Here is a 25599-nt window from a genome sequence, read left to right on the forward strand (position 1 = left end):
TCCTCAAGAAAACAGAAAACATTTTTGGGGCCCTAAACACTCCTAAATACCACAATTTTTTTTTCCACGATACTCCATTTAAAAATCAAGCCCGCTAAAATCATAGCGCGCAGGCCGTTGTCTTGTCTACCTATAGGTAAACCTGGCCCTGTCTGTAGTGTGCAACAAAAGACAAAATAATATCTTTAGTATATTCTTTTTTTTAATAAAGACTTTTATAAATTTAAAAAACTACAATATAAAATTGAGTTTTCTAGTTTTCGAAGATGCAAAACTATCAATAATTTTTTTGACATTTATGATGCAATCTCTATGAATATGCATCATAGCTAATCGATTTAATCGTTCTTGTCCTTTATTGAATCTTAATCAAGTTTTAAGTTTTCTTAAAACCGAGAAACTATATTCTCCCGAAGCAACGCTAACAGGAAGGGTGCAAAGCAGTTGCAAAATACATTTAATTAAAGCGAAGACATTACTACCACATTGCTTGTATGCTTCCAGCGCGCATTCAGGTAGGTCTTGTTGCTTTTTGATTGCGTCTTTCCATTTGATAGCTTCGCGCAAACCTCAATGCCAATTGAAGAGCAGTTTTCCAAAACTGGTGAAGTCAAAAAATGAAAAAAATGAGATAACTCATTTTTCTGGAAATTCTCTCTGATGTCTATTTAATCAATAAAACCGTTTCATGCAAAACTTGTTATATGGCAATATAAAGTAAGTACAAAATATTAACATTTTTACAAAACTTGGTAAGTCATGATACGAATTCTTTCCAAAACTCGTAATGTCCATGTGCATGCGCAGTGAAAGCATTTTGTTGCAATGGCGTCGAACTTCAATGTAGATGCATCGGAGCTCCTTGATGAATTCGCTTCCCCAGTAACACCCGGTAGAGGACGAAAAAGTATTAAAGAATGGCAGAAAACAAAAGATAAGAGTACAAAATATAAAAAGATCGATAAAGTGCCAATACTAAGCTGCCAACATCGTAATGGCCAGTGTAGGGCTGGTGACCTAGTTTCGATAGATTTACAAGGTTGGTCTTTTCTAATATTAGTAGATCTACTATTAGACAGTAGTCTAATAGTTATAGTTATAGTAATATAATCGAGTCTAGTTATTATTGAAAAAAATAACTTTTTGTTTTAAGGATTAGACCTATATATTTTATTATTAATATAGGCTATATTTTATTAGTTTTTAATATAGTACTATTGTTTATTATAAAAATGGTTTTATATTTATAATATTTTAATGTTAATATTTAAATTTAATATAATAAAATTGTAATATAATTTATATTATATTTAGTTTTATTTTCTTTTGTTTTTAGGATTTTTCGATGCATTTTACCAATGTGGAGAAAAGATTGAGCAAGACAAGTTCATTCTAAGGCATGTGTCGAGTAAAATGCCATCTAGAACAAGACATCGTAAGGCATTGCAGACTAAAACACGCCGGCAGATACTTAACTACACTGTGCGCAACAGTGCAGGTGACCTAGTGCCTGTATGTTCTAAATCATTTAGATCAATTACATGTTGTTCTGCAGACCGTATTCAGAGAATACAGCGCAACTACGCCCAGAATGAAAGCTCTGTTATTAAAGAGACCAGAGGTGGATCCAGACAGAGTCTCAACGATATAAGGATAACAAAAAGCATCACAGACTTCATCGCTACCTATCGATGCAGAGAAAGTCATTATGGGAGAGGCAAAAGTGTGAAGTCGTATCTTCTCCCAGAGCTGTCTATTGCCAAAATGTGGCGTACGTGGAAATCTAAGCAACATGAAAAAGCTTTGTTATCAAAGTTTACTCGAGTGTTCATTAACAAATTCAACTTAGGCTTTGGAAATCCTAGAACTGATGTCTGCTCTTTTTGTGAGACAACGAAAATAGAAATTAAGAGTGCAAGCACACCAGCTGCTAAGCAAAAGCTTATTACTGACTTGCGAGTCGACAAACTGCGTGCTTCAAAGTTTTTTGATCTGTTAAGAAATACTCAGCCTGATACAATCACTATTTCCTTTGATATGCAGCAAAATCAACCACTTCTCAAGCTTAGTGTAGGTGAAGTTTTTTATGCTCGCCAGGTATGGCTATACAACCTTACATTTGTAAGGCAGGGTGCAAAACAAGACAAACAAAATGTGGACAAATACACATGACTTGAGACTTAAAGTGGACGCGGAAGCAATCAAATAGCTTCTGCATTATTGAACTACTTAGATAAGATTGAAGATGAGTGCAGTCAAAATGAAGTGAGTCCTAAAATTATTCGCCTTTTTTCAGATGCTTGCTCATCGCAAAATAAAAACTCTGTTGTAATGAGCACTCTGATGAGTTTCATTAAAAAAAGTGAAATTTTTACAAAAATTGAACATTTTTTCCTTATACGAGGGCATAGTTATATGCCTCCAGATAGAGTGTTTGGATGAATAGAGAAAATGCTTCGGAAAAGAGAAAATATTCTATCCCCAGAGGAATATTACGATTTTTTTTCTGAATTAGGCACTTTACACATATTTGGAATAAACTGGGAAATGTTTGATTTTCAGTTGGTAACAAAAAATATTTTAAAATCAAAGCTACCATTCTTAATGAGAGAACAGCGATTGTTAACCTATATAAAAACTGCACTGTTTGTTCAGACAACCTACAATGCTGAACCAACAATGGTAATAGTTTTGGCTAAGGGGAAGAAAATTGAGGCGCTTGAAAAGGCTGTTAAATTAACCCCAGAAAACAAAGTTAAAAAAGTTAAAGCTGATGATGTGCGAAAACTTATGTCATTTTTTACTATTCCAGCTAATGCAGTTTCATTTTATAATGATGTATTGGGAGCGAATGTTGAAGGAGAAGGAGAGGAAGTTCAGATCTATGATGATATCACTGAATGTTTTTTGTAAAAATTTCCTATAACTGATGCTTGTTCTATTATTAATATTTTTGTTATATTTTTTTGAAATGTAATGTATTTTTATTTTCTGTTCATTGTATCATTTAAATTTGCTTCATTTGACATAATCCACATATTAATATTATCACTTCACTATTAAGACGTGTGTCTTGTCAACTACTATTACATGTAGATACTTTATATTTTATTGCAATTGTTAGTGTTCTTGTTTAGTGTGTTTTGGAAAACTTTTCAATAAAAAGCCTAAAATAATATATTGGAGATTTAAATTATTGCATATTGTTGTTATTAATGTTGTTATTAATGTTATTCTGTAATAATGTTGTTTAAAATTGAGCATTTTGTAATCATATTAAGCTTTCAATCACTGCATTTGAAGAATAAATGACTGTAAATAAATACAAATAAAAAGTTTAATGTGATTATCTTCAATTAAGATTATCATTAAAGGGCTTTAGTCTAAGTTCAGTTATTTTTTAAAGACAATACTTACTTTATGTAAAATTAAAAGATGTTACAACACAACAACCAACAGTTATAGAAGAGTTTTTTACCTTGTACATTTTATAGTTCAACCAAAACTTGTTAAGTCACATGGACTTACACAGTCTTGGAAAAATCAACACATATTAAAGGGCTAAAAAAGTGGCTTATAATAAACAAAGATTTACCAAAGCTTAATTATAAATGAAGTGTAAGTAATTTGAATGTTTTCAACTTATAAAAATTTACATGTGAGTTTTAGTTTTTTCATAAACAAAAAAACCTAAATATCTCAAAACTACAAAAATGGACTTAACAAGTTTTGAAAAACTGCTCTTCAATTGGCATTGAGGTTTGCGCGATAAGTTTGTTTTCCTGTAATTCGTGGAATCTTGATTTTTGAATCTAAGTCTTCTAGTAACTTTGATGCAGTCATAAATATAGCATTAAAGTTTTCTTCATTTTGTCGTCTTTTATTTAACATCTTTATGGTATGTTTAAGAATAGTTTCGGCATATTCCTTATCCAATAATTTTTTTTTGAAGAGCCTCACTTAAGGTGGTAGACGACTAATAAAAAAAAATCCTTCAAAAATTACATTTTAGAAATTATATTTATATAAGTTGATTAAAATTTACATTTTAATGACAATTTTTCTTTTTTTTGATTATTAAATGGCTTTGGAAATTTGGTCCCAAAAACCCCAAATTAGGGTTATTTCATTGCGGTGAATATCTCAAAAACTATGTATGGTATCAACTTGAAATTTTTCAGATTTGTTTTTAATATAATGAAAAAGATCCTGTACCAAAACAAAAGAAAAACATTAAACAGTTTTTTTAAATAAAAAAAACACTTCGAAAACAAAAAAGGGGCATTTTTGACCATATTTGAACTTTAATATCTTTTTATCGAGTTATCATAATGCAATAAAAGTGGTAGGGGACATCCATAATAACTAAAGGAACAACTCCTGAAAAATTTTATGAAAATCAGTCAAGAGAATCAAGAAATAATTACCGCAAAGTCGTGAATTTTAAACATTAAACACTTCAAATAAAAATATAAAAACACAAAAAAAAACCTATTGACAAGTATTATCTTATTATAAACGTGTTGTGGAGTAAAACTAACGTAAAATTAAAATAAAATATGTTTAAAAAAAGTGATAATATTAATAAACAATACTATTAATAAAGTAGTATTTCAGTTTGAAAAAAAAGTTTTTCTTTTGATTTGCGATTTAGTTTCAATTTTAACTCTTCCCACTAGGCACAACGACGTGACAAAAACGTGAATTTCACGTTATTTTGGCACGTGACATTTAGGTGACTTTTTAGTCTCCATGAACTCTCGTGATTTATGGACGTGTTTTTCACCTTACTTTTGGCACGTGATATTTAGGTGACTTTTTGGTCCCCATGAACTGTCTAAAAGACCTGCTTTTTACGTTAATTTTGGCACGTAATATTTAAGCAATAACTATGCTTTATAAAAACGAAGTGTTTGGATTCGTGTAAAGAAATAAAACTCATCTTCGAGGAAATATTTGGAATTCGAGGAAATATACATGGTTTTATGAGTCAGTATATTAGTTCTTGACATAAACATTTTGAATTTGTAATAAAAGCTGCACTTTTGTTAAAATATCCTCCTTTTATCCAATAAGTAATAAGTACAAAGTCATAGATCTGCAACTTACGAAGAGCACGCTTCAATCCACAAAGAGCACACTTCAAACTTAATCTAACGAATCAGTCGATATATTCTCCTATAAGAGCATGCATCAAACTATAACTAATGAATCAGATTGAAAAGAAACGAATAAAATCTAAAATAATAATACGATTATTTAATAATTATCTTAAATCACAAACTTTTAAAACAAATCTTACTTAGTGAGTTGCCAACTATTTTGACAACAAAATTTTCTAGTGTTGCTAATTGTTTTCTTTTATCTAAATCATTAAATAATTTTAAGAAAACAATACTAAATATAATGTAGAAAAATAAAAAAAAGTCATTTGCCTTCTAATTTTATACTCTGATTGCTAAAAAATAAATAAAGATTTAATAAAAAAAAATATAATAAAAAAGTCGACAGATAATTAAAAAAAAGAAGTACAAAATAAAAAATATAAGTTTAAAAAAATATTGTTTATCTATATATATCTATATCTAATATCTATCTATAGATATATTTATACCTATATGTAAAGTTAATAACTGATGCACATGATGAGAAAATGACCTGTACTCACCTTATGTAATAACATCTGATTAAATAATTTGTTTTCTTTGTTTTAACTGTTTCTGTATTAACTTATTCATACATTAACTCACTAGATGCAAAGGTGCCCACGAAGTTGCTTTAAAAGAGTAATCTACAAAGTTTTGAACAACATTAAATGTAATTTTAGAACGCACACAGAAAAATTAAAACAATTTAAAATGTAATAGTTACCACATAACCACACAACGTTATAGTGGGGAATTTATATCATGATTTTCCTTGCCATGGTGAGATTTTCACCTTGAGGCTACTTTTGCTGTGGAAACATTCACCACGGCTAAGGAGCCTCATCTACCCCTAATTATATATAATATAAGTATAAAACTAAAAGTATGTATAATAAAGTATTGTCAAATTAGGTCACCAATAAATACTGAGTGCTGAAAATTCAACTCAGAATCAAGTTGCTTTCTCCAACAAAATATGAACTAAATTAAATTCTTGCTACAGGGTGTAATCACAAAAGAAGACAAAGAGAGGGAAAAGTGAGTTTTCTCAAACTTTAAAAGTTAAAAGGTTATAACTACAGAATGATATTTTTAGGCAATAACATAACAATACCATTGGGTCTTCCTAGTCAATAATATTGTATGCAGATCTTATAATTTGTCATGTAGCTTAATAAATTTAATATTAAATAAGTTATAATAACTTATTTATTATTAAATTAATTACATCGACAAATTTGACAGTCTAAAATAATATATAATTGGGTAGAAAAAAAAGTATACCTTGTACTAGGGTTTGATCTTTTGCGTGTTGCGATATGAGAATTATCTGCCATAACGTTACACGATTTTGAACTAAGCTTTGTAATATATTTATTAAACCTAAATTGATAAAACTTTGATATACGATAATATAATGTTTAGATAAAATATGTGACATTTTATTTTTGTCAAAAATGCATTGCGACATTATAAAATATCTTATACCCTGTTACTTTTTTTATTAATTATTATAAGACTACAATCCAAAACAATTATATTATTATAAAAGTAAAATAAAAAGTAATTACAATAATGAATATTTAAACTACTTATTTCATATAATCATTATATTTAAAAAATCAGGAAAATTGTTTGCAGAAAATATCCTGAAAAAATTCAGAATATTTCCCCCCTCATTTTTCCCTTAATTTTGCATTCAGCCAAGCCATTTCTCAATTTTTTAAAAACTTTTCTTAATTTTTGTATAAATGATGACTAAAACAACATAAAAACAAATAAATGACAATAATATATACTTTAACTTGCATCTATGGAAAACTTTTTAGATATTTGGAAAAAGATAAATTTCATAAAAGAATATGCGGTATTCCGAGAATATCCTGAATAAGATAATCTCTGAAACTAAATTATAAAAAAGTAGTAAATAAAATAAAGAATATCTTTCCAAGTTTCTTATCATAGGTTTTTATTGTGAATAAAATAAGTTCCAAAATACACGATATTTTGGCAACGTAACCTTCACGTTTCAATCAAGTAAAATTGCCACCTGGACGAGGTCACCTAAAATATACATGATTGAAATGTGAAGAAGGAAACTGGGTAAGAGCACATATCAAACTTTATCTAATGAATAAGTTGATATTTCCTCCAATAATAGCTAGCAACACCAAATTTAGCTAAAAAGAAACAAATAAAAACTTAAACAATAATATGATTATTAAATAATTATCTTAATTAAGATTTTCTGGTGTTGCTATTTCTTTGATCTAAATCATGAAACAATTTATAATAAAGCAATGCTATACTTGAGAGAAACTTGCTTTACATATTGGAAGGTCATCAACATTGAAAGATAAGTATAATGCAGTTTCAAATACAATAGCATCATAATCATCTTTTTGTAGGGAAAACATCAAACAAATCCGCATTAATAACCTGTTTTATATTGTACATAATAACAATAGTAATAAAAATCATATAATATATATAATAATTTCATAAATATAGTTCAAATATACATATTAATCATATAATATTTAAATAATATAAAAAAATGAAATAAATAAGTATTAACCTTTTTTAACAAGTAAAGCACAACATCAAGATGTCATATATTACAAAAGGATAAAGTATTTGATAATAATATATACATATATCAATAATAAATAACATAACACATTTATTTATTGATATTATCTTGGATAAATTCTTTAACCTTGTTGATAAAAACCAAATAATAGAAGAAAATCCATTTTGGGTTTCTATCTAATCGACTCTTGAGCAATAACGTATGCAGAAGTTCTACAGACATTATCATTGCTCAAGAATCAAGAATAAGTTCTGTTAGAACTTATAAATTGTCCATGTAGCTTACTTAATTTGATATTAAATTTGTTATAACATAACTTATTTTGTACTAAATTAAGTAAGCAAAATGGACAAATTTGCAAGTCTAAAATATTATATTATAAAGTAGAAAAAAAGCATACCTTGTATTTGAGTTTAATCTTATTTGTGTGGCAAATAGGGACGCTTAGTACTGATTTATTTAACTTAATTTGATATAATTTGGATATTAGATATTACAACTTTTAGATATTTTTAGATATTACAACTGTTTTAAATTCATTGCGTTATAAGATATTATATAGACCAATTTTTTTTTTTAATTATGATAAAACTACAATAAAAATTAATTATATTATCATAAAAGTAAAATAATTATAACTAATATAATGAATACAAAAACTATCCTGTAAAAAAAAAAATAATATAATAAAAAATATTATTTCACATTTCTTATCACAGGATTTTATTAAGAATAAAAAAAAGTTCCGAAAGACGCGATATTTTGGCACGTAACTTTCACGTAACTTTCACGTAAAATTTCACGTAAAAACTTTCACGTAAAAACCTGGACGAAGTCACCAAAAATACCCGTGAAACGTGAATAAAACGTTGCGTGCCTACTGGGCGCCTCCTTCCTTACCGATGTTTTTTTTTTTTTTTTTTAGTTTTTATTTATTATATTTCCATAATATAGTTTACATAGCTTACATTTTTATCTTTATAACTTGTTTGGGGTGAAAATGTTTACTTTCAGAACTTGTGTGTCTTTAGCTAGAAATTTGTTTTTCGAGTTTTTATATCCGATTATAATTTTGTACAAAGTCACAATTATTTTTTAGTTGTTACACATCCATATCTTCAGTTTTTTAAGAAATTTATTAATCTTTTTTCCTTTCATCGTAATGTTCGTTTTTCATTTTTAATAAAATAACACTTCTTTTTTTTCTTTCTTTCTTTTTTTCTTTTTCTTCTTCTTCTTCTTCTTCTTCTTCTTCTTCTTCTTCTTCTTCTTCTTCTTCTTCTTCTTCTTCTTCTTCTTCTTCTTCTTCTTCTTCTTCTTCTTCTTCTTCTTCTTCTTCTTCTTTTAAATCGTTTCAAGTTCTTGACAATCAATAAAGCGTAGATACTAAGAAATTGCTGTTTTGACCAATGTATTCAGGTGTGATAAATTTTTTATTTTTTATTATTTTTTTTATTTTTTATTGTTTGTATGTAAACACATACATAAATACACACACTTACACACATACATATATATACACACATACATACATACACACATTTTTTATTTATATATTGTCCTCTTTTTTAAAATAAAGTTTTACGTTTACAAATATTAGAATTTTTATACTTTTAATAAATTATAATAGAGAATATAATCACCACATCAATAGGATTAAAAAAAATAAAATAACAAAAAAAAAGTTTAAATAAAAACTTGGTATCTGATAGAAGATCTAATGATCTTGTCGCCAGAACCATAAATCGTTATAATAAAATATAACTTAAGCTATTAATAAATATAAACAAATAAAAATGACAAAATACTAAGAATAGAACCTTGTGGAACACCACAGGTTATTTCAATATAGTCACTTTGAAGGCCATCATTATAGGTAACAAATTGCTTTCTATTTGATAAGTAACTATGAAACCATTTTAGCATATTGTTATTAATTCCATAATATTCGAGCTTTTTAAGCAATATTTTATGGTCAACGGTATCGAAACCCTTCGAAAGATCAATAAAGACTCCTAGGGTATATTGTTTTTTTTCGAAAGATTCTGAGATTTCCCTAACAAATTGAATAATTGCGTGCTCAGTTGAAATATTTTTTTTAAAGACAAACTGTTTGGTATATAGTATATTATTTTGGTCAAAATATTTAAATATTCTATTATATATTATTCTTTTCTAATAATTTTGAAAAAGTTGATAGAACCGAAATTGGGCGATAGTTGTTAATATTTGTTTTGTCGCCTTGTTTGTAAATTGGTATAACTTTCGCAATTTTCAATTGGTCCTTGTTTTATAGATGCATTAAATACTTTATAAAGAATATCTTTCAGACTTTCATAACAATCTATGACTATGTTACCACTTACTTCATCAGCACCAATACTTTTATTTCTTTTTAGAGATTTAAAGGCTCTATCAAGCTCGTCCTGGGATAATTCAGAAGAACACTCATTGTTATAATAAGATTTATTTATAGGACACAAGTAGTCTTCGAACGAACTCTCGGTCGTAGGAATTTTTTTAGAGAGATTGGTTCCAATTTCAGTAAAAAATTTGTTAAAAATGTATGCAATTTTGTTCGGTTCACTTATATTTACGTCATCAAATTTTATAGTTTGTGGTAAAGAACTTAAGTGATTTTTTGATTTTCCTGTTATTTCTTTTATTATTTTCCAGGTGCGCGTTGAGTTATTTTTAAATTTATTGATCAGATTAGAATAATAATTTTTTTTTAGATTTTTACGAATTTTTTCAAATAAATTTTTATAATTTTTATATATTTTTTCATTTGCGGAAGATTTAGTCTTTAAATATTTTATATACAACTTTTGCTTTATTTTTGAAGATTTTTTTAAGCTTTTTGTAATCCAAGGACTGTTAAAGGTTTTATGACTTATTAATTTTTCACAAACTGGAAAGTTTGCGTCATATACTAAGTAGAATGTTTCGAAGAATTTATTATAAATACTACTTGCATCTTCATTAAAGTTGATATGCCCCCAGTGAAGTAATGATAGTTGATGTTTAAAATCATTTATTTTTTTGTCGTTGTAAATACGTTTTTTTACAGTTCTATTTTGTTTAATTTCATTAGATAATGCTGTGTTAAAGGTTAGGAAAATAGGGAAGTGATCCGATAAATCAGTTTTTATGATACCTTTTTGAATGGAGTTATTAAAGATGTCTGTCGTAAAAATATTGTCAATGAGGGTAGTTGAATTCTTAGTTACTCTAGTTGGATGATTGATTAGGGAAACTGCGCCTGCTAAAAAAATTTCATCATTTCAAAATTTCGTCGTTATAAATAAAACAGTCCATATTAAAATCCACATTTATAAAGTTTTTTTTTCTTTCGTTGTTACCAGCGTGAACTATATTACGTTGCAAATAAGAGCTAAAATTTTCGCACGCGCCGTCAGGTGGCCTATAGCAGCTGCTTATAAGTATGTTTTTTCCTTTGTTAATAATTAATTCAATTGTTGCGATCTCTTTATCTTCGTCAGAAACGCTCAAATCGCTTCTAACTTTATACGCAAAGTTTTCTTTAACGTGTATCAAAACTCCTCCACCGCGTTTATTTGTTTGTCTTTCTAATGAGACTAATTCAAAATTCTTAAGATGAAAATTAGAATTATTTTTAAGTTCGTAAGTAGAGCACCAAGTTTCCGTAACACATATAATATTAAAAATGTTTTCAGTTTCTTCTAGAAAATGCCGAAAGTTTTCATTATTTTTGCTTAAACTCCTTATATTAATGTGGAGGATTCTGATTTTTTCACTGTTTATATCATTTATATTTTTAAAAAGAAATTCTTTAATGGTGCTGGGGTAATGATATAAACTGTCAGTGTACATATCACTAAAAAAATTTACATCTGGGTCTGCGTTTTCATCTGATATAACGTATTTTTCGTAAAAATTATAGGTTAGCGATTGAAAGTCATTCATTTTTATAATTATTTTTTCATGTGCACAGGTTTAAAGAATTTCTTTTCGTTATTGATATTATTAATCGCGTGTTATCAGTTTGTTATAGACTACTTTTGCATACTTACCTGAGGATCTTAATTCTTTGGCTTTTGCAAAGAGTATTTTTCTTTTTTTCAATCGTTCTTTCGCTGTAGTTGTCGTTGAGATATATTCGTTCATTCCAAAGCTTTAGTCGCTTGTAATGATCTAATATTTTTTCTTTATCTTTATAGTTAAGGAACTTTACAACTACTGTTTGTCGCTTTTTTTGTCCAGATTCTTTTTGTTTTCCAGTTCTGTGGGCTCTTTTTATTTGTATGTCATGTTTTATATTTAACTTTTCTTTAATAAAACATTTTACTTTCGACTCGCTTTCTTCCCATGATTCGTTTTCTTTTTCTTCAAAACCTTCGAACCTCAAGTTGTTTCTCCTTCTACGATCTTCTAATTCAGCAATTTTGTCGATAAAAAGTTCGCTTGAAATTTTTTTTTCATTTTCTTTGATATGATTTTTTAGTTTTTCATTAAGTTCGTTCGTTTCCTTTATGGTTTTTTCGTATAGTTCGTTTTGAAAATTCATCCCGTTGTTTATCAAAGCAATTTCATTTTTTAGTGATATATTTTCATTTTTTAATTGATCCATTTTTCCTTCCAATTTGTCAATTTTCTCTCCAAAGATTTTTAATAAAGTATTTTCATAGGCTTCTAATAGCTCTTTCACTTGCGTGATTGTTAAACTTTTAGCCATTTTTTTTTAAAGAAAAAGAGCGTCTTATCTCGACGAAAGCTTTACGCAAAAAAAAAATTATTATTAAAAAAAAAATTAATTATGTTGCTGCTTTTAGATACAATGCTTGAAAATGGCCATAACAAAAGTAATCTTATTAAAATAGCCTAAAACTATTCAGAACGCGTTTCAAAAAATACTACATCTAAACAATTAGATAAGCAACAACTTGTTAAACTACTTCGAATGCCTATTACTGGCCCAAAACTTCAAAAAGAATTTAAAAAACAAAAAATCAGGGTTATATTTATTTCCGCTCCCAAATTAAATATCATATTATGCAACACCAAAAAAAACTACTTCCGAACTCAAACTGTGGTGTTTACCAATTTCAATGCTCATGCGGAAGTATATATATTAGCGAGACTAAAAAGAAAATCATTTTAAGAAGAGCCTGTAAAAATTAAAAATGGTCAAGTTCAGGAGCCACGGAACATTTTAGTATATGCCGAGGAAGTTGCTTTTCCACGTTATTAAGTATAGAGATCATAACTGGTGCCTCTGTGGGGATTTAGTATTATCAGTACACAAAGTGCATGTGCTTTCTATGTCTATGGAATAGCCGCGACGACGAAAATCATTATACAGTTAAAGACTGGGCAGCAAGAACTAATCATGTAATTGGTAGATACAATGTACAAAATGAGTCTCTTGTTGATCCGACCAAAATACTACTTCCCCCTTTTCACATAAAGCTTAGACTGTTCAAAAATTTTGCGAAGACTCTGGGCAAGGATTCGGGTGGCTTCACTTATCTTCAAGAGAAGTTCAAGACCACTCTTACACCAGCAAAAATAAGTGAGGATCTGTTCATCGGACTTCAAATTCGTGAAGTCATTCGTGATCCCACCTTCAAGACACAGCTGCAGCCTGGGGTGCATTTGTAGCTGTGGTTTCTAACTTTTTGGGAAACCACAGGTCTGAGAACTATGAAGAGTTGTTTGAAAGAGTACTAACAAAATACAAGGATATGGGATAATGTCTTTAAAAATTTACTTTTTGCTCTCCCATCTCCATCTCAGTTTCTTCCCACTCAATCTAGGTGCGGTCAGCGACGAATAGAGTGAACGTTTTCACCAAGAAATAGCAATGATGGAAAACAGATATCAAGGGAGGCATGACAGCAACATGATGGGCGATATTTCTTGGTTTTTACAGCGAGTGTGTGACGCTAATTACAAAAGAAAAGCAACATCATCTAATTATTTTTGATTTCAAAATGCACTGTATTACAATTGCCTGAAGTTATTTGCACATATGATACTGTACAGTTGCTTTTGCTCTTATATTTACATAAAAATTTTAGTTATTGTATTGAAGTTTAGAAGCATTGACATTATATTTCTAATGACCATAAAGTGTTAAAATGGTAAATCAAGATTTCAATATAACTTTAAAACCTGACGTAATACACAGTTTCAATGACATATTTGGAATCAGCAGGTCATAATGGTCTTAGTACACTTAATGGATCTCAGGTAGCAAAACTGTTGTTCCCTAGTGTTATCAAACTAATAAATCTGTTGAAAAAAGGAAAAAACGGTTATTAATTTAATAATAGCTCTCACTATATGAGCCAAAATATCACGTAAATATATATATATATATATATATATATATATATATATATATATATATATATATATATATATATATTTATATATATATAGTGGCGTAGGAAGGTTTTTAAATGTTTGAAATAACCAACTTTTAAACAAAAAGAATATTCCAAACATTTTACGTTCATATGTATAACGAAAAGATTCTGCCAAAAAAAATTACTGTAATTGGATAATGGGAACAAGAAACCCTAAAATTTCAGCCTCCCTACCCTAAACGGGAGGGCAATAAGTCGAATTTTTTCATAAATTAAACTTGTTATGTATTTATCGGCAGATTTCAAATTTTATATTTAAATTGATCAGTGTTCAATTTTTATGACCGTGTAAAGTTTGTGGCACCTTCAAATTGAGGGGGAGTTATTCTTTATATGGTCATAAAAACTGAACACTGAATAATTTAAACATAAAATTTGAAATCTTTTGATGAATACATAACTAGTTTATATTTATAAAAAAATAAATAATTTGTTTTCTCGAGAATAGACCTGAATTTATCAATATAAAAAATAGATAAACTATAAAAAAACAAATGGAAAAATATAAGAACAATAATAAAATTGCACAAATCATTTTGTTTGATTGTGTAAGTTGATCAACAGTCCAATTAAGATGATCTCTTGCCCATTTTACTCTCTTACCCCTGTTTGTTTCACAGATGAACGGCTTCTTGCATGCAAAATAAAACTTGAACTCTCCAGACTCAGTAATACATCAATAAACGGTTTTAATTGACACAGGATTAGTTAAGTTGAATGATATTATGATTTCTGATCCAGTTACAAACCGATCTTTTCAAACTTCATTGATAATATGTCGACTTCGGACTTCATTGGTAATACTGTCAAACCAATACATAAGTAAACTTTGAATGAATCATTTTATTAAATATATATATATATATATATATATATATATATATATATATATATATATATATATATATATATATATATATATATATATATATATATGTTTAAAATTAGAATAAAACTAGAAAAATTACCCTAGGTGAGTTTGCGGTTTCTGATTGCTAAAGAACCAATGTAGTATGAGATTTTTATTCCCGGGTTTTTATTTATCCCCAGTAAAAACTCATACTAAGCTTTTACTTCCCAGTAAAAATTGCATATTAAATTTTACATGCTTTATGAGATTTTTACTCCCATAAAATATTTTGCCGAAAAATGTATTTTACGACTTTGTTGTATTATGACAATATTTTTTACCGTTTCAAAGTTTATGGCTTTTTGAAAAGTAGTAAAGAAACGATTCCGTTTAATATGAACATTATTTAAAACTTTTGTAACGATCAAATCAATTAACTAAATATTAAATATTATTAATAAATAAAATTTCTCCGTTGAACGCCTTAACCTAAGTCTTTGTTGGAAACTGCTTCTTCAGATCAGTCTATTTTATCAAACTGGCAATGAAGATGAACACAAATCAGTTTTGCTGAAATTTTCTAGCTGTATGCTCAACGAGATACACGAGGAAATTATTAGGTATTTAAATATTGCATAAAGATTTATTTGTTAAGATGCATCATAGTTTGTGATAATAAATTGCTTGAAGATACAACACAGGGAACTGACGAGGATATAATAGGATGTGCTTCATTTATCGGGGGTAGATATTCATATATGTACACAGTTAATATAGAGCGAAAAAAAAAAAGGCAAAAATATGGCAAACAGCAAAAAAAAAATTAAAAAACAATATTTAAAATTAGTGAAATAAATACATAAGTAAATGCAGTAGAATTTCAACTATTAATCACAGCATCAAAGTGGATTCCAGTTGTCTAGAACTGTAGAATAATCACTTAACTTATTAAGCCGTAAACTGCATGGGAAGTTCATCCATTTTGTTTTCGCTTCATATTTGTTGCATACTTGGATAACTACCGCCATAAATAAGGCACATCCAATTTTCTCCGCATCAGTTGCCCATGGCGTATCTTCAAGTATTTTAGTTTTACAAATATGCGTTAGAATTGGCATATTCAAATATCCAGTTATTTCATCCTGTATTTTTCTTACACGTATGGTTAACAACTTTGTTTCTAATTTCTTATGTTCATCTTAATTTTCAGTTATGATTAAAGAAACTGCTCTAATAAAAGCAGTTTCCTTTGGATTCCCCTAGGACAAAGAGTTAGGCTGATGTTTCCTACGGCGACATAGTCTTTCCTAAAAATTTCAAACTTTTCTGCAATTGATTTTCTAATATAAAAAATTGCACATTTTGCTATTCTTCATTTGAAAATATTTACACTACTTTCATGTTGAGTATTATCGTTCGTGTTGTTTGATTCGACTTAGATAATTAGTTTAGTTTTAAATTATCATCATTTGATAATTTTAACAATATATATGTTTCAATATTTTTGTTTATATACTCGCTTCTTTATTACTTTTCAAGAAACCACTGCAATTAAAACGTTTAAAAGTATTCACAAAATACAACGTGGTTTGCTTGCAAAAATACATTTTGCCGCAAAATATTTTATGGTAGTAAAAATCTCATAATGGAAGTAAAAATTTAATATGAGATTTTTACTGGGGATTTAAAAAAACGCGGGAGTAAAAGTCTCATATTACACCGGAAGCAGTGGCTCATTATTTCGTTCTTTTATAAAATTAAATAACAATTAAAAAAACAACCATGCTTTTAATTTATCAATTATCAAATCGTCTGTGCGAGTTGTAAGAAATACAATTGGCACAATGTATCTTGTTAATAAATATAGTAGAAACACTTGACTTGATATCTCAGTGGAATGAACGGGATTCTTCAACGAAGCCCGCATTACTGAAAAATGCAATATCTGAGCCCTTATTTATTAGTAACAACATTTTTTTCATTACCCAATGTGTTAAATACCACCGTCTCTTTAAGGTGGTAGACCACTATTAAAAATCGAAAAAATCATTTTTTCAATTTTAAAGTTTTTAAGTAATATAATTATCGTAGATTACGAATTTCATATTAGTTTTATATAAAAATAAAGCTAACCCTATTAAAATTCAGTTTTTAATAATGCGGTTTAGACATTAGACAACTTTACGATTTAAAATATTATAAAATGTAATTTATTAAGTATAGGAATGTAAAAACATAATAAATATAAAATTTTGTGCATTAATTTATTTTTACTTTAAACCTTTACATTAGTTGTATATAAACGAATAAAAATGATTGGCTTATAATAAATAATTGTGTTATAATAAATACTAGTGTATTATTTATAAACATTACTTTTATATGTTTACATTTAACTGTGAAGTAAAATTGTGTGTATTAATTAACTTCCCTTTCTGATATTTTTAAAACATCGTAGTTTTCCTTCTCGGCTTAGTTGTTCTTGGAACATCATTACAAGTTGAATCCAAAAGATAACGCTTATACCTTTTCCAGTTAATTCGTACTCAATTCACCATTTTAGGTTCACAGCTTTTGAACTATTTTTAAAAATATTATATGCATATAAAAACTTTTATAAGTGATACAAATGATGAACAACATCATTTATATCGCCAGTTAAACCTTTCAGCTTATAATGTTAATAATTTAATTATAATATTAATAATTTAATTAAAATAATAAAGTAAATATAAAAGGATTTATACACAAACTATTACATTACTTACATAATCTAATAATTCTGCTATTTAATAGTAAAGAAAAAATATAATAAATATACCTACAAGGTCTGGCCAATAACTAAATCCCTACTAGAATGGCCGCGTCAACAAAAAGACAAAAACAACTTAAGAAAACTAAAATTGAACAAAACATTTTATCATGAAATTACTTAACAAACAAAAATACTTAACAAACATTTACCATACAATAAAGTGATCTAACTTCAAACATTTTTACGCAAACTAAAGTCATTAGAAAGAAAATTCAAAAAGTTAGTACAAGTTATCTTTTGTACATTAGTTATCTAAGCTTATCCAGTACACTGCTTATCTCTGCGTATCTAATACACTGGTTATCTAATGTATTAGGTTGATGCAATATAAATGCAGGTTTTTATACCTCAACTTTAAATGAGTACAATTCAGCTTAAAACAAGTTTATTAATCAAAATAAGAATCGCTAAAATCAACACATTTTTGCCAACGCAAAACAAGTTTATATATGCCGGTAGCATAGAAATCCAAATTTCTGGAGGCGAAGGCGTTTTTAACATCGTCTTTGTTTTTTGAGCATTTCACACGGAGAAAGTTATCTAGATGTTTGAAAAAGTGGTAGTCGGTGGGCGAGAGGTCCAGTGAGTATGGAAGGTGAGACAGAGTCTCGGAGCCCAATTCGTTTAATTTCTGCAGATTCGGCTGTACGACGTGCGGCCGAGCGTTGTCATAGAGAAGAATTGGTCCTTTTCTGTTGACCGATGCTGAGCACATATGTTGAAGCTTCTAGTGCATTTTACCAATTTGTTGACAGTACATCTCTGCTGTAATCATTCGCATGGAATCAGGAAGCTATGATGGATAAGACTGGCTACAGTCATCATAACCTTCTTTTGATGCGATGCCGGCTTCGGAAAGTGTTTTTGTTGTTGATCACAGTCCAACCACTGCGCCAAACATCGCCGGTTGTTGTAAACAATCCACTTTTCATTATTGTTGTTATCGACTTTGACTAAATTGACTAAACGTTGACTATTTGAAAGACGAAATCAGTTGGCTAAGAAAAAACGAGTCGTCGATTTAATCGAATAACTTCCTACTAATCGACTAAAAGTCAATTTAGTCGAGTGAAAATTTTAAAATCTTTTTATACCTAATTAAATAAATTAAAGCTTGTTTGGGGTCCTGGGGCAAAACTAAGTTATGAAACTCCGAAATCAAAATATTTTCTAAACAATCGCATTGTAAATAAATTGTAAAGACTTTGATATATAGCAAGAATTTAAGTTAGTCCGTAAATCATTGGGGTCAGGGAATAAATTGTCCAGTTGTCGGAGCGGCTGTTCACTCATATTGTTTTGCTCCATTAACATTTAAATGATTTGATGTTAAAGTATAGAAGGCGAAAATAAATTGCTTTATTATTTTTATGACAATTTTTTTCAAAAAAATAAATTATTACCATATTTCGACTTAATCGATTTTCAAAATGTATTAGTTGATGTTTAAAGCGTTTTGAGCTGCATTACGCCTTAGCTTGAATTCATAAAAGAAAATATTGCGGAAATCGCATTTCGACATCTGCTATTAAAAGAAAAATTATTAATAGAAAAAAAATTACAATAAATTTTAAACATATTTAGATAGAGCATAAAATAAGCTTTCAAATGATATATAATACTATAGTTTAAAATATTTAATGATTTATTGAACCAATAAATCAATTTGAAACAAACTTGAGCTTAATACAAAAAATCGAAAAACCTGAAATCAAAAACCATTTAAATTACAACCTAATACATTAAAACTAAAATATTTGTGGTAAACGTTAAAACATTAATTATAAACATTAAAATAAACATTTCCAAAATTATTAAAACACAAAATAAACATTAAAAATCAAACTGATTCACTTGACATACTTGCAATACTGTTGCAAGTTATGCAAAGTCAGCAAAACTATTGGGAATAGCTAGAATAATAACGTCTAGTTGTTTATGTCGGTATCTAGTTGTTTATGTCGGTATCTAGTTGTTTATGTCGGTATGCTTAGTTTGAATCATATTAAATGTGACGGTATTTTTAAAAGGCATTTCCCATGGAAGTTCTACGGGATTTCAATTTTCATGGAAATTCCCTAATTAGGGAATTTCCAAGGGAAATGATATTTAAAAATGCCGTCGTAACAAAATTTCCATTATTTCAACCAAATTCCATGGGATTTCAATTTCCATGGAAATTATCCTATGAAAATTCCATGACATTTCAATTTTTATGGGAAAGCCATGGTTCACTCGTGGGATTTTCATGGAATTTGATGGAATATTTCCGTAAGGAAAGGAATGGTTTTTAACAATACTCGTTTCGTGTAAGATTTTTTTACGGGCTTACTAAAGGGGAGTGCATGATATACACGAACACGCGGTGCCTTTCTCATTGTAATCAACATATATTTATCCGTGGCGGATTCAAATCCCGTCAAGTCCTGCAAGGAACGGGTAAAAAAATTAATTAAGAATATTACTTCTATAAAACTTAAATTACTTTGATAAAAACGTTTCCAACTTAAAAGTTAAAGTTTCGTTAAAAAAGGTAATAATAAAAAAAAAAAGAATTCTATAGTGAGTTCTAAATTTTTTAGAATTCACACAACTTAATTGGTTTTTGGCTAGGTAAAGGTGCAAACTAATTTGTTTGGAGGGTTTGCGGCACATTTGAAATTTGGATAAATTGATTAGTCTTTCACATCTAAAATCAGCCATCTGGTTCGTTAAAAAACTTCTTTAAAGTTTTATTGGACGGCAAATTTTGCCTATTCGATTGGTTGAAACTATACTTTGCAGGATCAGGATGTTACAGAAGCATTGTCAAAAAAGCGGTCTCTTAATTCTCATTGTTAACGTTTTTAGACATAGCCTATAGTATTATAGTATATTATAATATAATAGCGATAATTATAGTATATTATAATATAATAGCGAAGATATTTTAGAAAAATTAAAGTTGATGATCTAGTTATTCTAAACATACTATACGAAAAAATTTTTTTAAAAACTTAAAATTGTCATCAAACACACAATGTGTGTATAAAATGTGCGAATAAGCAATATAGGAGTTTTTTATGGTAAATCTTTTTTTTTTTTGTTTTTTTTTTTTACTCTTTGTTTTGTTCTTAGTCATAAAATAGTCATAGCAATCTGTAATTATTGTTTTAAAAGTTTTCGAAACAAGTTGCAATAAAATTAATAAAGTAATTTTTATTCGCTCTCTATTTTTTAACATCACATCATTTAAAAAATAATGAAGCACAACAAAACAAAACGCCGACGACAGCAAAGTTATTTCCACCAACCTGACACCTGAGAGCCCAGATTCGCTCCAGAAGGATATGAATCACATCACGTCTCGGAATCTAACCTGGCGCTTACGTCTTAACTACAAAAAGTGTCTTATCGTAAGTTGATAATTTAGAAAATGTTTATTGGCTAAACCCACAAATTGGCAATCCATCTGTCCAAATAACTCGAGGACACTCTCAACGTCTCAGCAAAGAGTTATTTAGTGCTTCAGACCTCAACAACAACGTGGATGCTATCTCTACTAGACCTTATTTCTTTCCTAACAGAGTAGTCAACCGATGGAATTTACTCCCACAAACTGTAATTGACTCTCGTAACCTAAATGAATTTAAACATTGTATTGACAAACACTCTATCCAGCACTAGTTTTACGATTTATTACCGAATTGCTGCTACAACTCATTGCCTACCAACATGGAGCTAAAGGGTTGCTACCCCTTTCAAGCGAGATAAAAAAAACTAATTTACTTTGTGTTACTAGTTTAATCCTTATTTTAATTCTAACCACAGCTTATCATTATTGTTATTATTATTATAAAATGAGAACAGTGCCACTCCAGCAACAAGGTAATTTATTCCCAGACCCCAATTATTTAGGAACCACCTTAAATACTTGCTAAATATCAAAAAGTCTATACAACCATATTTACAATGTTTCTGTATAGATGAGATTTAGGTTTTGAAGCTTCACAATTTAATTTTGCCCCAGGTAATGAAAGTATTTATAAAAATCACAAGCATTGCGTAAACATAAAGCATTTAAAAAAAAAAAAGGTAAAATACTTAACCAAAAGTTTAGTTAAGTATAAATATTGCTAACATGCTATGAATTTTATAAAACTTAAAGAGAGTACACAAAAAACAGCATGTAATAGTTATAATAATATTGTAATTAAATGAACAAAAAAAAGTGAAAAGTTGAAAAAATCAAATTAAATAAAAAGATATAAAGATTTTGAGATTATTACTCGACTAAATCGATTTTTAGTCGATTTGCAGGAAATCCATAGTCGATTATATCGACTGTTTGACTTTTCAAAGTCTATTAATTTTGACTTTCGACAAGTCACTAAAACAAATGGTTTCAATAAATAAGAAGAATACGCTCAAGGGAGCATTAATAAAATAGTTTAAGTCAAATAAAGCCAAAATAAGGTTCATTTCAAAAGCTATATAGAAAAGTAACTTTTTAAAATATATTTACTGTTATACTGAAAACAGGAAAAAGTTATTTAGCCTAGCTGTCTCCTACTTGTTACTTAATTAGTGCTATATTTCAGACTTACGAAAAAAAAATTACCCAACCCCCTCCCTACAGATATTATTTGTTTTGCATCACAACATGGAGCAAGACGTTTTTTTATGGCGGGGTAACTAAAAGTCCAGGGTCCGCTGATTTATATATATATATATATATATATATATATATATATATATATATATATATATATATATATATATATATATATATATATATATATATATATATATACAGCGGTAGCCAAAAATTAAAGACCACTCATTTTTTAGTTGGTTTCTTAATCTTTAAATTAAAATTAAGAAGATTCTAATTGACATATTAAGTTTTTTTTTTTAATATCTTGTTAATTAAAACATACGGATTAAAGTGGTATAATTTTTTTAATCTAATTCTAATTAAATAGCGTTTAACTTATTAAAAAACTGATTAGTACTTATAAATCTTATTTAAATAAATTGGAAAAAATTTAAGGACCACTTTCAAATCTTTAATTTGCACTTATTAAAAATAATAATCCATTATTTTTTTTAACTGTCTTAATTGCTTATTACGTTGGCTATAAAATAAAATGTCGAAACCTGAGTTTCGATATCAAATAAACATTTATTTTTTGAATTGCAATAAGGATATAAAAATATTGCAAAAATGCGTGCAAAGATCGAAGAAAAAGACAGATACGCGGCTCTTGTATTAAAAGAAGAAGGCTATAGCATCAGAAAAATAGCAGAAAAGCTCGGAAGGTTTCACTCTTGCATTATTAACATAATTCAACGATACAAAGAGACCCGGTCAATTAATGATCGTCAAAGGACTGGACGCAATAAAATTTCAAATGACCGTGATGTTCGCTCGTTAGTGAGATTAATGAAAGAAAACAGACAAGCATCATCTACAGACTTGTCTACGAAATGGACACTGTCAAATGGTCTGAAAGCAAGCCCTAGAACTGCGCAAAGGGTCCTCCACAATTTAAATCATTTATGGCGTGCTGCTGCAAAAAAACCACGCTTAAATAAAAAACAAAAATTTGCCAGTAAAGAGTGGTGCAAACTGCATAAAAATTGGTCAACAGATCAGTGGAGCCGTGTGGTCTTTAGTGATGAAATGAACGTTGAGGTAGACAACAGAAAAGGTTGCGTAATGTTGCGTAGACTTCCAAGCGAACGGTTCGATGAATCATGCATTTTAAAACGAACAAAACAAGCCAGTGGTTCAATAGGCATTTGGGCCTGTATGAGTGCCTGTGGAGTTGACGTTTTTCATTTATTTGATGGTAGACTCAACAAAGAAAGATACATCGAAATTTTGGAAAACTCACTTATTCCTAGCATTGATTTATGGCAGTTGCAAGATGGATTTAATTTCCAGCAAGATAATGCGCCGTGTCATAAAGTGCATGTTGTTAGCGATTGGTTCAATTTTTATAAATTATAAATATTTTGAAAAATGTGCCTGATGAAGTAATCAAAACTTTAATGAACTCAATGCCATAACGAGTACAAGAGTGCTTGAAAACAAATGGAGGATCAACACGTTTCAAAATTATTTTTTTATTGCTTTTTGAAATATTTTTGTAACTGGTCTTAAAATTTTGTCCAATTTTCCCATTTATATTTTTTACTAGTCAGTTTTTTAATTTTTTCACATTATTTTGTAAAAAAATAATAATTCTTTTATAATAAATATAAAATACAATAAAAAATTTTTCTAAAAATGTTTTTCTTTTTTTGATACCTTTTTTTTTTTAAATAAAATTATACTAAGGTTAAAAATAAATTTTGAAAAAAAAAAGAGTGGTCTTTAATTTTTGGCCACCGCTGTATATATATATATATATATATATATATATATATATATATATATATATATATATATATATATATATATATATATAATATATATATATATATATATATATATATATATATATATATATATATATATATATATATATATATATATATATATATATAGCGCTGTATATATATATATATATATATATATATATATATATATATATATATATATATATATATATATATATATACAGCGCTGTATATATATATATATATATATATATATATATATATATATATATATATATATATATATATATATATGTTGCTATAGTAAAGATTTTAAATTTACCAATTGTGGTAAAAAACTTTTTGTCTTTAAAAATGACAAAATAAAGAACACTTTATATAAAATTCATTTAATTTAATTGATGTAACTAATTAAATTTTGTTTTTTAAAAACCCACTAAAACGCAACTCAATAAATGGAATGTTTTTTATTTTTTTAATTGAAATAAAGACATTCTTACCTTTTTTTTTTTAAATAAAATTATACTAAGGTTAAAAATAAATTTTGAAAAAAAAAAGAGTGGTCTTTAATTTTTGGCCACCGCTGTATATATATATATATATATATATATATATATATATATATATATATATATATATATATATATATATATATATATATATATATATATATATATAAATATATATATATATATATATATATATATATATATATATATATATATATATATATATATATAGCGCTGTATATATATATATATATATATATATATATATATATATATATATATATATATATATATATATATATATATATATATATATATATATATACAGCGCTGTATATATATATATATATATATATATATATATATATATATATATATATATATATATATATATATATGTTGCTATAGTAAAGATTTTAAATTTACCAATTGTGGTAAAAAACTTTTTGTCTTTAAAAATGACAAAATAAAGAACACTTTATATAAAATTCATTTAATTTAATTGATGTAACTAATTAAATTTTGTTTTTTAAAAACCCACTAAAACGCAACTCAATAAATGGAATGTTTTTTATTTTTTTAATTGAAATAAAGACATTCTTACCTTTTTTTTTTTAAATAAAATTATACTAAGGTTAAAAATAAATTTTGAAAAAAAAAAGAGTGGTCTTTAATTTTTGGCCACCGCTGTATATATATATATATATATATATATATATATATATATATATATATATATATATATATATATATATATATATATATATATATATATATATATATAAATATATATATATATATATATATATATATATATATATATATATAGCGCTGTATATATATATATATATATATATATATATATATATATATATATATATATAT

At 27.5% G+C, this 25599-nt stretch overlaps 1 long non-coding RNA gene across 1 annotated transcript; it reads right to left on the bottom strand.

Moving 5' to 3' along the window:
• Positions 1–4288: 4288 nt before the first annotated feature.
• LOC136092200 (uncharacterized) lies at positions 4289–8265 on the bottom strand. Its single transcript, XR_010644266.1, has 5 exons — positions 8141–8265; positions 6432–6530; positions 5669–5791; positions 5303–5365; positions 4289–5178 (listed from the first exon to the last, which is right to left on the bottom strand). It is a non-coding gene; the product is annotated as an uncharacterized LOC136092200 (long non-coding RNA).
• Between the last annotated feature and the right edge of the window lie 17334 nt (positions 8266–25599).

This window comes from Hydra vulgaris, chromosome 15 (assembly GCF_038396675.1).
Source record: "Hydra vulgaris chromosome 15, alternate assembly HydraT2T_AEP".
Taxonomy (NCBI): domain Eukaryota; kingdom Metazoa; phylum Cnidaria; class Hydrozoa; order Anthoathecata; family Hydridae; genus Hydra; species Hydra vulgaris.